Consider the following 14,012-nt stretch of genomic DNA (forward strand, 5'->3'; position numbering starts at 1 on the left):
ATGTCCTGATGTGTAATTAGCGTCTCTCTCGCCCCTAGGGACATTCGGGTCCGAGAACCCCCCTCCGGCTCGGCTGAAAAAACCTCGAGCATACTGGTGAGCGGCCTCGTTCCCTGGAACACCCGCGTGGGCCGGGACCCACACCAGATCCACTTTCTTGCTATCTTTTTGGCATAATAATAATAATAATTGGTTTTGGGGGAAAGGAAATGGCGCAGTATCTGTCTCATATATCGTTGGACACCTGAACCGCGCCGTAAGGGAAGGGATAAAGGAGGGAGTGAAAGAAGAAATGAAGAAGAGAGGTGCCGTAGTGGAGGGCTCCGGAATAATTTCGACCACCTAGGGATCTTTAACGTGCACTGACATCGCACTGCACACGGGCGCCTTAGCGTTTTTCCTCCACAAAAACGCAGCCGCCGCGGTCGGGTTCGAACCCGGGAACTTTTTTTTGGCATCGTACAAACAATTTTGTATGCAGTGGCGGAGATACGTCCCCTCGAGAAGTTGCGAAGGGTCGTTTTGGAACCACTGAGATTTGTGCTGGTGCCTTCCTGAAAGATCCATAGTGCTACTGCAGCCTCTTCGGTCTCTTCCACTAGGTCCGTGACCACCGTAACCGCTAGTCTGCAGGAGATGCTCACAGCGCTCACAGCGAAAGCGTCTTTGCCTGTAATGTTATAATGTACCGCATCAACATACAAGGCACTATCATCCCCTTGATACTTTTTTTGCGTATTGTATTCGCCCTGGCCCTCCTCCGGTTTTCTTGACGATCCGCTTCGCTCATTTCTGTAGGTGTAATCACCTGGCCTCAAGGGTACTCGAACTTTATGCCTAAGCTCAACTTCTATGCAGATATCACTTTATGCACCACAACTGGCAGCGATGGTCAGATAGAAGATACCCTGCAACAAGGTGGGTCAAAAATTTACGGGATTTCTCTTGCGTGCTTAAGAACGGAAATGTCAAGCATTTCCCTTTCCTCCATTTCTCCCTCAATTGCTCATTTTTTTATTATTTAAAATCTTATTATCATTATTTAAATTTACTTTTCTCCTTTTATTTTTATTTCTTTTATTTTGTGCTAAGTAAGCCTCCTCACGCATTTACATCGTTTTTCATAGAATCCGTCACACAAAACCTGCTTCAAACACAGCATTTGTATTTATTAACTCAATTTATTTAAAGAAATACAATTCATCAACCAAACTTTTCCCATTTCAATACTCACACACTAACACAAACTTTTGCATATTTATCTACACAGAACAACACAATCATGCGGAAAAAAATTTTCGGACACTTTTTGCGATGCGACTAAACCATATAATGCGTTTGCATTATTAATCGAAAACCTGGCGGGTATAGCAGAGCTAACCTGCTCGCTTTTCAAGTCCGAATCATTCCTAATCAGGGACACACCAAGAGGCTGTGGAGCCAAAAATTATAAACCTCGGTTACCACTTTACATCAGGGTGGAAGGGATCCCTGTAAGCGAAGTTCGAACTATATGTATCCTCAGACTCTTCCTGCAGTCAAACAGCAAGAACAAGGAGACATTAGAAAAACTCAAGACAACCGTCCACACGGCAGTAAATTATAAAACGAATTGCGAAGAAAAGGACTGGAGTGAAGGAGTAGTAAAAGCACAAGTGTAGTACAAGAATTTTTACTAAGCAAGCTTCTCTACGCACTCTCATACCTAAAATTAGCACTGAAAAACCAGACTATAATTAGACACACATACAAGGGTGCATTAGGGCTACCGAACTGTACAGCTGCGGCCGAAAGTAAACGGAGCATGCTTTTGCGTTCTGACATTTTTCACTCGCTTCCTAATTGAGCTTTGCAAATGTGGTATGTGCAGGCTAGTAGTATACGATATTTGCTTTTCTCATGAACAAATAATGTTTCCTTTGTCCTATAGGAAAGGCGAGATTGCAATTTGGACGGAATGGAGTGCACCGTTTAGTTATGTACGCACCTCTACCTCCCCCAAAATACTGTGTTTCTGCCCTGTGTTTTCTACCTTTGAATAATAATAATAATAATTGGTTTTTTGGGGGAATGGAAATGGCGCAGAATCTGTCTCATATATCGTTGGACACCTGAACCGCGCCGTAAGGCAAGGGATAAAAGAGGGAGTGAAAGAAGAAAGGAAGAATTAGGTGCCGTAGTGGAGGGCTCTGGAATAATTTCGACCACCTGGGGATCTTTAACGTGCACTGACATCGCACAGCACATGGGCGCCTTAGCGCTTTTCCTCCATAAAAACGCAGCCGCCGCGGTCGGGTTCGAACCCGGGAACTCCGGATCAGTAGTCGAGCGCCCTAACCACTGAGCCACCGCGGCGGGGCAGGAAAGGAAAATGAAATGAACAATTGCTTTTAAGGAAAGGAAATTACGCCTGTCTCACATTTCTCGCTGACACCCGGATCGCGCCGTAAGTGAAGGAAAAATCGATCGATCGATTGATCAATCGATCGATCAATCAATCAATGAATCAACCAATCGATCGAAGAATCGAAGAATCAATCAATCAATCAATCAATTAATGAATCCATCCATCCAGCAATCAATCTATTCATCAATCAATCAATCCGTGAATCCAACAATTAATCCATCAATTAATCAATCCTTAACGCTGTCGCGTAAAAATCTCTTCCCTCACGGCGCGCTTCAGGTGTCCACCGAGATGCGCCTTTTTTCGGTCATGGCCAAAGACGCCGACGACACCGGCTTTTCTTAGATATGAGCTCTTTAACGCCTTCGCGTTAAAACCAACGGGTTTCGCGCGAATCGCGAGGCGGCTAGGCTGGCAAGTGGAAGTGATATCGGGTGATCGCGCGTTTCAAAATAATTTGGAAATAACGGGTGATGGCGCGCTTCATACGCGCACCAGTCTATGAGTGCGAGAATTTGGCCTCGTTGGTGGTTTGATGCGTTTTACTCTTCTCCGTATCAGGTTAGCGCGTTGCCTCCACTCATCATGCGTTGCAGGCTTATTGTTTAATGGTGTGACTTTGCGCTGGGCTATCACCTTCAAGGGACACCGCATTTGGCATCTGTACAGAGCTAGGAACTCGGGTGCAGAAACGCGATCATCCGGTATCAGTTGAGCCTCTTTACGTGGCCTCCTTGCCTCGTTACACTCGTGAAACACGGCGGCATGGCGACGCCCTCGCCAGCGTCATAGCGTCACAAATGCAGGCAGCGCGGCCCTGGCGACAGGAAACGAACTCGCAAGGTGGACGCTGGGCAGGGAAGCGATGAGCAGGCATCCCTCTGTTTTTACCGCGCATGCGCACGGGACGCATAACTCAAACCCAGAGCCTAACGTTTGATGGCTCTGACGTGCTCCGCAGAGCACCGCCGGTGCGCTCTAGACGGGGCTGCTCGCCACTGTACATCCAACATGCACAAGCGGTGTATGTAGATGCCGCAGAATACACACAGAAACAAGCGTTCGCACTAGCGGCGGTGGACACGCAAAGAAGACTGATAGTCAGCGACAGTACTAAAACGAGATTCTATGAAACGGCAGACGAGTCATGTTATCGTCCTTGCTATCGTTAGCACCAACGCTGAGACTATACTAAACGAGTCAAAATTCGTCATACGCACTTATGCGAGAGGCAGAGCAGCCGAGCAGGCGACGCGCTACTTACTGAGAGTCTCTCGAAGGATGGCCTAGCATCATATCACGATATTATTTCTTATTTTAAACTATAAAGGAGGATCTTCCCCCTTCAGACAAAACCTTAGTTAAGGAGCACGAGACCACCTGGAGGCGACTCCTGACGCTATCCTTCATGACTAATAATAATAATTGGTTTCTTCGGGAGAGGAAATGGCGCAGTATTTATCCATATATCGTTGGACACCTGAACCGCGCCGTAAAGTAAGGGATAAAGGCGGGAGTGAAAGAAGAATGGAAGAGAGAGGTGCCGTTGTGGAGGGCTCCGGAATAATTTCGGCCACCTGGGAATCTTTAACGTGCACTGACATCGCACAGCACACGGGCGCCTTACCGTTTTTCCTCCATAAGAACGAAGCCGTTTGGTCGGGTTCGAACCCGGGAACTCCGGATAAGTAGTCGAGCGCCCTAACCACTGAATCCTTCATGACTCATGAAAATTCTAACCCGGTGATTACGGCCCGGAATGGACACTATGTGGAACGGTAACAAGGAGCCGCCATCGGAACCTGTAATACAAGTTCATATTGTCGAGAAATCGGGGCATATGATGGTGAGCTCAGATCTGGGCGTTCAAGCCCGGGCCATTGAACTGGCTACTCATGTCGCTGTCGGCCCTGGATTTATAGCAACCTAGCACGAATCATCTGAGTTTTGCCTTTTCTGACGAAATAATTTTTTTCAATCCAATAATAGTGCTTACAAGTACCAGCTGGAAGTGAAGCAAATAGAATTTGAACGCTATCTGAATGGAGTTGTAATAACATTGCACAGTTTTCTGATTACGCGCACTAAAGTTCCTGAAGTCCCCCGGTAATTTTATTCTGGAAAAAATTGCATCCAAGTTTTTTTTCTGCCTCTCGATGGGTACTTGTAACATCTTCACTGAGGGCGTTTGCCGCCGTTATGAAGTGAACGACAGTGCGACATAGCCTCTGGGATCCGCTGTTTATCCATTGATGCATTGTAGCTGTTAAATTTGCCCGAGATGGCGACTCCTGTCTTTTGATTTCTGATATTTGCAGCTTATAAAAGACTCGTTTTATAGAGTGTACCATCTTTGTAATCAGAACGCGGTAACCTATCAGTAGATGCCAACTTCAGTTGGTTCTCAGCGCAGGGTTAATATACTGACTCTAGACGGAAGGCGGCGCGTTGAGTCCATAAATGTCAGTGGACAAAGCATGAACGTCGCCATGATCGAACTGTTTCCCTGTTGCCATCTGGTTAGTTGCTTCGTTAATCTGGGGAAGTAGGCAATTTGAACCTGGCAGCGCAGTTCGTAGCAATATGGCATCATTCAGAGTAGCTGCCGACTGCTGTACGCATGCTCTGAACTATGGCAACTACGCTTGCTCTGAACTATGGTGGCTGAGTGGTTATGGTGCTCGGCTTCTAACCCGAAATACGCCAGTTCGATCCCCACCGCGGCGGTCGAATTTCGTTGCAGGCGAAGTTCTAGAGGCCCTTGTACTGTGCAATGTCAGTGCACGTTAAAGAACCCCAGGTGGTCGTGGTGTGAAACTTTTATATATACTATTTCCAAAAGAGGTATTCCTTGGACCGGGCCTGAAAGGCCCGGCCCTCACAATCACCAGGAGGGATGCCTAGACCGGGACCCCTGTGGCCTCCGGGGCGGCCCGGGTTCTTGTCAGCAGGACTCGTTGGTCCTGGAGGGTTGAGCACCCGAGCAGGGCAGCCTTCCAGTCCTGTTGTGAGGGGTGGGGGTGGGGTGGGAAATCAGGATTGGCAGGACACGTCCACACTATGTGATAATTGTCCGAAAATACTTCCTTACAGTGTGGACATCGCCCGAAAATGCCGAACTGAAATGTTTAAGCACTGCCGGGCACAGTACCTTGATACTGTAGAGGTGAAGAAGCCAACAGTCTTCCGCCTTCTTGAGGCCTTTACAGGTGGGTGGCTATCAGCCGTGAGCGGTTTGATACAGGACAGAGATCTCTCGAAAAGTAATAGCCGGACTCAAATCAGCAGCTGGATCAGGCAGCGGAGAGGCGATGCCCGGTGGTTAAGCGTGCGGGCGGTAGCGTCCGCTACCTTATTTCCCTCGATCCCCGCATGTGCTGGGGCCCAGATGATGGTGCGCCGAATTGGGAAACCACGGTATTCACATCTATGTAACATTTAGAAGGCATGATCTGGAATTTGTCCCTGTTCAAAATTGCGGCAAGATCCTCTCGAGTCGGTGATAATGTCTCGGGACGCCGGATACGCAACAGCAAGCACGATAGCGACTTCCTCCGTGAATGTAATGTCGGAGGCACGGAAGGTGAGGCCCTGAACTGGGGTGTTTTGGTGGACGACGGCCGCCATGTACCGACCCCCTTGGTGTAGACCGGCCGCGTCCGTGTAAAATACCCCTGGTAGAGTACCATACTGCTCGGAAATGGCCTCCGCTCACGTGAGGCGGCGGCCATCATGAGCATCCTTTATCATGTTATTGTGAAGGGGGCGAGCCTGCAGGGGGAAGCGCCAGGCCTCTTGCAGGGATACCCGCTTCTGCTGTTGGATTGTGCAATTGATGTGGAGGCGGGTCCGAAAGCTGCTACACGCTCGTGGTTTGCTTAACCGCAAGTATTGATTGTTGAAGTGAGCCCCGCGCAGCTCCCCAAAGGTATTCGTCATCCCCAGGCCGAGGAGACGTTGGTTGGAAGTTGCAATGGGGAGGTCGAGAGCTCTTAAAAATTTTGCGGAGGATCACATCGAGAGCGTTCTCATCGCAATTACGCAAGTGGAGGTACGGTGCTGGATACAGGATTCGGCTGGTTACGAATGCATTGGCCAGCCGCAGGGCGTCTTTGCATTGATACCCCCCCGTTTGTTTGATACCCGATACCCGGCAGACCATACGGACAACCTGTCTGCCCACCTTGCGGAGCTTTTTCAGCGTGGTGTCAATTTTGCGGTTCCTGTGTATGTAGAGTCCCATTACTCTGATTTCCTCGGGTTCAGGTATCGGGCCACTAAGCAGGGAGAGGGCAGCTTTGGTTGTGCACATTGGATTTTGGCGCATGTGCACGAATTCTGATTTTCTCTGGGAGCCCTCAAGGCCGCAGCGCAGTCGTAATCGTCTACAATAGCCGCCGCTTGCTGCAGGTTGGCCTCGATTTCGCCAACCGATCCGCAGGTAGTCTAAATTTCCGGAACCTTTCACTACCGCGTACTCATAGCCCGAGTCGATTTAGTTCGTTAAACCCACATAACCCAAACTATGGCAAAATCGTCACGTTTGGAGTGATTCTGCAGGTATATCAGCCACGCCTACCTACTGTAAGCGCAATTATAACGCGCTTGGAGTGCATTTCGTCTGTCGAGCAAATGGGATGGAGTTGACCAGAACAGGAGTATCTGCTCGACTTCTCTGTTTTAATAGATCATTTTGAAGTGCCAGAAGACGTATAGTGCTGCTGATCTGTATACAAGAGTTTATTTGGAGTAAATGTTGCGCTCACAAAGAATTTAGCGTGGCAGTTAATAAGTATTATTTACTCATTTGGAGCTCATTTTGTAGTAAATTTCAGGAGTATGTTCCTGTTTCTTTTTAAGTAGTTTTTGCAGAACATTTTTGGAGCAATTTTTCATACTATATGGCATTTATGATGGCTAGACGATTATATTTCACTTCAGGAGGAACGCCATAATTATTTGTTTATTTATTCATTTATCTATTTATTTATTTATTTATTTATTTCTATACTCTCAAGGCCCGAGGGCATTACAGAGAGGAGGGGCATACAAAATCATAGCGGCATTTCTTGAACCCTTCATCGCTGCTTATTGTAGCGATGGAGGCAGGGAGGTGGTTCCACTAATTACAAGTGCGAGGAATAAACGAACGGAGACGAGTATCAGTGCGGCTTTGCGGAACGCCGACTTTAAACCGGTGGTCGATGCGGGATGACACGTACGATGGAGGAGTAAGTAATTGCTGAATAAGAGTGATGTAACTGTAAATTTTATGAAACAGGCAAAGCCGAATCTACCTGCGACGGAGAGAATTGCAAGGTCAGGAAGATTAAGGGAAAGTTTCATAGCAGATACACTAGCAGTCCTTGAGTAGTTCGAAAGAATGTTGCGTGCGGCTCGGTTCTGAATGGATTCAATAGTGTGTGAAAGGACGAGATGACAGGGGCCCCAACCTGAGCATGCTATTCTTGTTTGGGTCTTATTAAAGCGGTATATAGATGGAGTTCTACAGGCACTGTGCCCGATGAGAAATGACGACGAAGGAATCCAAGCATGCGATTAGCATTATTTGACACAGGTTCAACATGTTTTTCCAGACTAGGTTATTTGTGATGTGAACGCCAAGTTATAAGATGTTACTGACATTACTAAGAACTTCCAAAGAAATAGGAGGTGTGATCACTAGAAAGGCGGCGAGAGACACGTATGTGTTTACATTTAGTAACGTTAAGGGTCATAGCCAATCCGTGCACCAAGAAAAAACAGAGTTGAGGTCATCTTGTAACGGAACACTGTCAGAGGGGTCAGAAATAACGCTATAGATTACACAATCATCAGCAAACAATATTACATGGGACGTTACTTGCGATGGTAGGCCATTATTATAAATGACGAAAAAAAGAGGCCCTAAAACAGAACCTTGCGGAGAACCAGAAGTTAATGCGATAGGTGACGAATCATGGTTGGATACATACTGAAAGCGATTAGACAAAATATGCAGTCCGCTACATTTCCGTCGTCCATTGTCTGGAGTAAATCATTTGTGAAAGACGCCAGCTGCGTTTCACATAAAGATTTTCTAAAACCATGTTGACATAAAGAAAAAAAATGAGTAATTTTCTAGGAAAGAGACAAGGTGCGAGCAAATGCTATGTTCTAGGATCTTGCATGGAACAGTGGTCAATGATAGTAGCCTGTAATTAAGCGATGAAAGAGTACTTCCTGACTTATGCAAAGGAACCACTTTCCCTACCTTTCATTCACTTGGAATACAGCCATACTGCAAATATTGGGCAAATATCTCACGTAATATCAATAATGAGCGTGTACTGTACTTTTAAAAAAAATTGGTGTTAATACCTTCGACGCCAGCACAGGAAGAAAACTTTTGTTTTCGAATCAGAGTGGCAATACCAGCAGGATCACTTGTTAAAGGATACATTGGAACATATTCACAATGGCAAACAACTGGGTGATTAGTAGCAACAGTGGTTGAAAAACACGAAGCAAATACGTTATTCAGAATATTTCAGCAGTCGTGATCATTTACAGGGTTACTGCATTGATCGTGAAGTACAACAGTATTAATATTACCATTATTATTGACAACATTCCAAACTTTTTTTGGATCATGTTTAAGGAGGGACGGTAAGGTTCGCTGGTAGAACTCATTTTTACTTACCTAGACGGCTTCCTTATATGCTGCTTTAGCAGCGAAGTATGCATTCCAAAGAAACAGATGTCTGTGCTGTCTTAGCGCGCCGAAATAGTCTATTTTTTTTCTTCAGCAAACGTTTTCAGCGTGCATTAAACAACGGAGCACTAGAGTTCAATTGATTCGTTTTTAATTAATGTGTTCCGTAATTAGTGCGGCCACTTTTTCTTTGAATAAAGTCCAGTTCTGCTCAACAGAACGGGCTTCAAAAGTGGGATTATAGTAATAAATGAATTTTTCTAATTCACCGTTTATAGCAAGAAAATCAGCATTTCTACAATAGCGAGTGAGTTTCGATGATTTCCTGATAGGGAATAATGCAATGATTACACAAGCCAGGTAGCAAGGTTAACGAAGGAATTAAATGAGGTTCAGTCGGGAGAATAAAATCTAGAATGTTAGCTGGATGTTGCGTGCGTCGAGTAGGTTGAAGTATAAACTGCTTTAGACATAGGTTGATGAAAGAAGAGCACTCAGATGAGCTGTAACACGTAGGCGAAAAATCATTGTACCAGTTCATTGCCGGAAAGTTAAAATCACCAAGAAGAAAAAGTGGCGATGATGCTAAGCGGGTGACTAGATCGCTAAATACATCATGTAGGTCAGCACAAAGCGTAAGAGGCGAAAGTGGCGGTCGATAGCAGGCACAAAAGATTAAACTCTTGCATTCGCTAACCACGCGTGCACGAAAAAATTCAAAAGGAGACGTTATATTCGCAATTCTAGAAACCAAAGATTCGGGCACTGCTATCAATACGCCACCACCTGACGCCGAGTTGCGGTCAAAGCGATAAAGTACATTCGCACAGAAATATCTTGTCATCAGTAATATCGGGAGAGAGCCAGGTCCCGGCGATGCCTGCTGAGCACGCATCAACGGCAATGGAAAATAAGTAAAACCAAGAAAGGAATTAAACCACAAAGCTTGAAGGATGAGCCGCATCAAATATAGTCTATGTCAAACTCACACAAGCAGTTCAGAGGAAAGTGTTCAATAATACAGCTATTGTTGCCTTCTATAGGTTTTTCACGGCAAAAGATTAGCTAGCAGTACTCGCACCCAGTGTTGCAGGCGTTACCGAAAAAAAAGTAACTAAATACGTTACTCGTTAGACTAAAAAAGAGAACGCGTTACCGCCCTACATTACCTAAAAACAAAGGTACCGCGTTGCCTTACCGTTACCGAAAAAAAATTATCGCACTTTACTTCGCCGTTACTCTATCGGCATCAATTTTAATCAAGGCGTCTTCGCTTCAAGAACACAACACAATTTTATAAAGCTCATATTTCACATAATTCTAAGTTCACAAAAGAAAACATAGCTGAACTGTACAAATTTACAGTAATTCTGTTGCACTTCTGCTAAAAAATATTCGCGCAAATTGTGTAGCAATAAAGAAATGCCTCAATGACATGGTTCCGGAAAAAGTATATTTCTGCATATAAACATTTTGTTCACATGAACCTGTATAATTATCGCAAAAATGCGAGTGTTTATGTTAAGGTGTTCCAGGTCAGCCTCGCTCACTCAGGAACTCAATAACCAGAAACGTAGCCGCAGTTGCGGATAGAAAGAAGTTAAATTTATTTTGAAAACAATGTTAATAAACAATGACAACTTTCTAATAACTACACCTTGCTGTTGAATTTAAGTAACAGCTGCATTTCAAAGCTGTCATCGGACAGCTTACCTCGCTACTTAGTGAATACGTCCGCACCTACGCTAAATAAGCGCTCGACGGACGCGATGAATGGTACTCATGTATACACTTTCAAGAAGAGCTGGTGAAAGCGTGCAAAGTTTTCCTTGAGCCCACTCAGCGCAAAGTTACGCGGCACCAAAAGGTACCGAGACAAGTCTTCATGTTCACTTGACGACGAAGTCAAGGAGTTCCCGAAGAAGTCATCCTCTGTTGTGCTGGAGCTGAGGCTGGTCGCTGTATGGATGCCCGCAAGGCTAGGAAATCTCGGCAGCTCACTTTTGACGGCCTCAAGAACAGCATTTCGCTTCGCTTCATCGTCAATCCACGACAACTTGAAGCTCGGTAGCAAGGTAGCCGCAACCAGCTGATCCTTCTGATTCATAACAGTGTTTAATCTCCGTCAGCAAAAACTCGCTCAGCAAAGTTGCTTTTATCAACAAGGTTACTGGGAATTTGTCGAATAGCTATAAACATATGTAAATGACACCCCCTGTATATTGCGATATCGTACACTACTTTAAACAGATGAAGTTCAGTGATAATCCTCGACCGCACGAAATATGTTTGTTACAAACAGAAAAGCAATAGGAGAAATGCTAAAATATAAACCATTTGAATATGCGAATCATGTTTGCATGATTTCCTCAACATGAGCGCGCAGCTCTTCGGACCGTCTTCAGCTTTTAGATATTTTCACCAACAAATATAGTGCGACTCGAAAAGGTGCTTCTAATCGCACGGCCAAGCAAACTAGCAGCACGCACCGGAGCGGAAGCGCCGTCTTCCTCGCTCCTTCACGAGCCAAGTCACACCGCTCGGTCGCAAGGCGGCGCCCGCAGAATGTGAGCTGTGTGGCAATATATATGAAGTGAATTTTTTCTTAATGAGCCTAAGACGTGTGTTAAAAACTGACCTCTTGCGGATGCTATCCAAGACACGCTGAGCTAGAGGCCCGCAGAAGTGCAGTCCAGAGATTTTCTCGAGCTCGATCTTTTTGATGACAACATCGAGCGCCGGAAGTAGGTTAGTTGTTACCTTACAGGACGTCCAAGGCACTGCACACGGGCTTCATGACCTGCAGTGTAAAAACCGGATGTTGAACTAGAAGTCGCGAGAATTATACCTAGGAGCTACATAGCTTGCAGTATTCCGCTATGAACTTGGGCTCGTGAGGTTTCTGCAGCCTGGAAATTCCTAGCTTGGAGAAAATGAATTCCATGTCCTGACCTTTTCCTAGCGAGGAATTGATAGCGTCGACAGCCCAGAATGTTGAATTCCATTTTGTAACAGCTGGGTGCGGCAAATAGATCCCGCAATGGGTCTTAATCAGGTCAGCTGCTTGCGCCGACTGTCCTTGCTTATTCGAGAGTTTCTGGCACTTGCTGAACACACACTGTTTTATCCTAGCGTAATCCGCGTCAGTAGAATCCGCCCTCGCTGGGTCAACACTTGCAATTAGGTTCATGGTGTGCGCCGAACACCGATGATGTGGTGGAAGCCGGTGCTTGCCTTCCTCCACGCTGTCGATGAGCGGACATAAATGTACTGGCTCGCAGTCCTGCTCGCCTTCATCGTCTCCTTCATCTTGACCGTAGAGCCTGTGCAGCGCGAAGACAATGTTTAGCAATGTGTACCAGAACTCAGTAATTCACAGAGGGTGGAAAATGCTTTAACTTACCTAAAAGCTTTCAAGAAGTTCGATCCACTGTCCGTGATCAATATGGTGACCTTTCCGTGAAGCTTGAATTCACTGAACACCTCTTCAAATGTAGTGGCCAGGCTTTCATAGTTTACGCTCCCTTTCATTCGGAGACAAGCTAAGGCGGCAACCTTTCGGTTTAAAGTCTCCGGGTCTAGCCATAGAGCTGTCACTCCAAGGTAACACCTAAAAACCATATTTTAATGAATCATCACACTAGGCAATGGCGCAAAAATACACGATTTAGAAGGTGGGCTTGGTTTGGGCTAACGCGGGGGGACACCTAATACGCCAAATATGCATTTCTTCATCATGGAAGTGATACTAAGCGCGAAGGGTTAGGAACGGACACGATACAGGCTTCCTTCTTCTCTTTATATTTACAGCTTCGCGCTGAGTATTATTTACACGATGAGATGAACACCAACCAACCAGCAGAACTCTTTATTCTACGCACTTGTTTCAAAACAGTCAGCAGGAGCTAAAAGATTCACCTGTGAAAGTGAGTCCAACAGTCCGCGGTGACAGCGACATAAAGGATAGTTTTTAATTTTTAGCGTAAATTTCTTTTCATCGTTTCGTGGCGCGCATGGAGACGAGTCATGAGCATTGGAGATGTAAGAACTGTTCTTTCTGGGGCTCTTTGTTTGAGTAACTTCAAAAATGACGGTTCCTCTACGACCGAAAAGGGCTGCGATGGACTGATGACAAACTCTTCAACAAGCCCGCCAAGCAGCTCTTGAGTGAATGAAGTTGTTTCCCTTGAGTCATCCGCTTGGGCGAATTTTGTTCGGACTCAAATGTTCTCCGCACAGTCTCCTTTTTTCCAGCATCTCAAACTCGGGGAGGCTTTGCCTGCGCGGTTGCTGTTTAAAAAAAAATAATAAGCGGTCATTAGAATTGTTGAAATATCAATAGTCGTGTTGGTGTGTTGCTAATCTGTCAACATCGCCAAAAATGCATCAGTACTGACACTCAACACGGGAAACAAAGTAAAATTAAAAAGATGGATTCAAAAGTCATGTTTACCTTCACATGTTTTTTCAAGTTGGAGTTCGAGGACTTTCCCCAGCTCCACAGCTTCAGTTTTGGCAAACAAAGGATGCACTTGTAAGTGAATTTTTCATCTTTGCTTTTCTCTAAAACAAAAACAAATTACTCAGTGCAGGCCATGGCGAAGGGTGCAGAGTTGTCGCGGCCATCCTTCCAAGTTACACGAAGACCTAGATTGGCAGACGACGTAGCCTGAAGGCGCCTGTACTTGTTATACTCTTCCACACCTCGGCGGTCTGTTCCCTCCTCGCATGTTCCTGGCGTTTTCCTTTTCGAAAAGCGCGTGTTTCCTATTATTCCTCAAGCCCCCTCAAGCCTCAAGCCTCCCTCAAGCCTTGACTTCGGGAACCCGACTAGAGGTCGAAGCAAACGTCAAGGCCTTCTGAAAGCATTGTCCTTAATGTCTGCAACTCTCCGCCACCTGATGCGAGGAA

The 14,012-nt window shown here is 45.7% G+C and overlaps 1 long non-coding RNA gene and 1 pseudogene across 2 annotated transcripts in view; one reads left to right on the forward strand and one right to left on the reverse strand.

Annotated features, from left to right (window-relative positions):
* Nucleotides 1-14,012, forward strand: part of LOC144095068 (uncharacterized) — a 103,564-nt gene that overhangs the window by 18,096 nt on the left and 71,456 nt on the right. The gene's annotated exons all lie outside the window — the stretch shown is intronic.
* Nucleotides 10,753-12,632, reverse strand: LOC144094429 (uncharacterized; annotated as a pseudogene).

This window comes from Amblyomma americanum, chromosome 6, assembly GCF_052857255.1.
Source record: "Amblyomma americanum isolate KBUSLIRL-KWMA chromosome 6, ASM5285725v1, whole genome shotgun sequence".
In the NCBI taxonomy this organism is placed as follows: domain Eukaryota; kingdom Metazoa; phylum Arthropoda; class Arachnida; order Ixodida; family Ixodidae; genus Amblyomma; species Amblyomma americanum.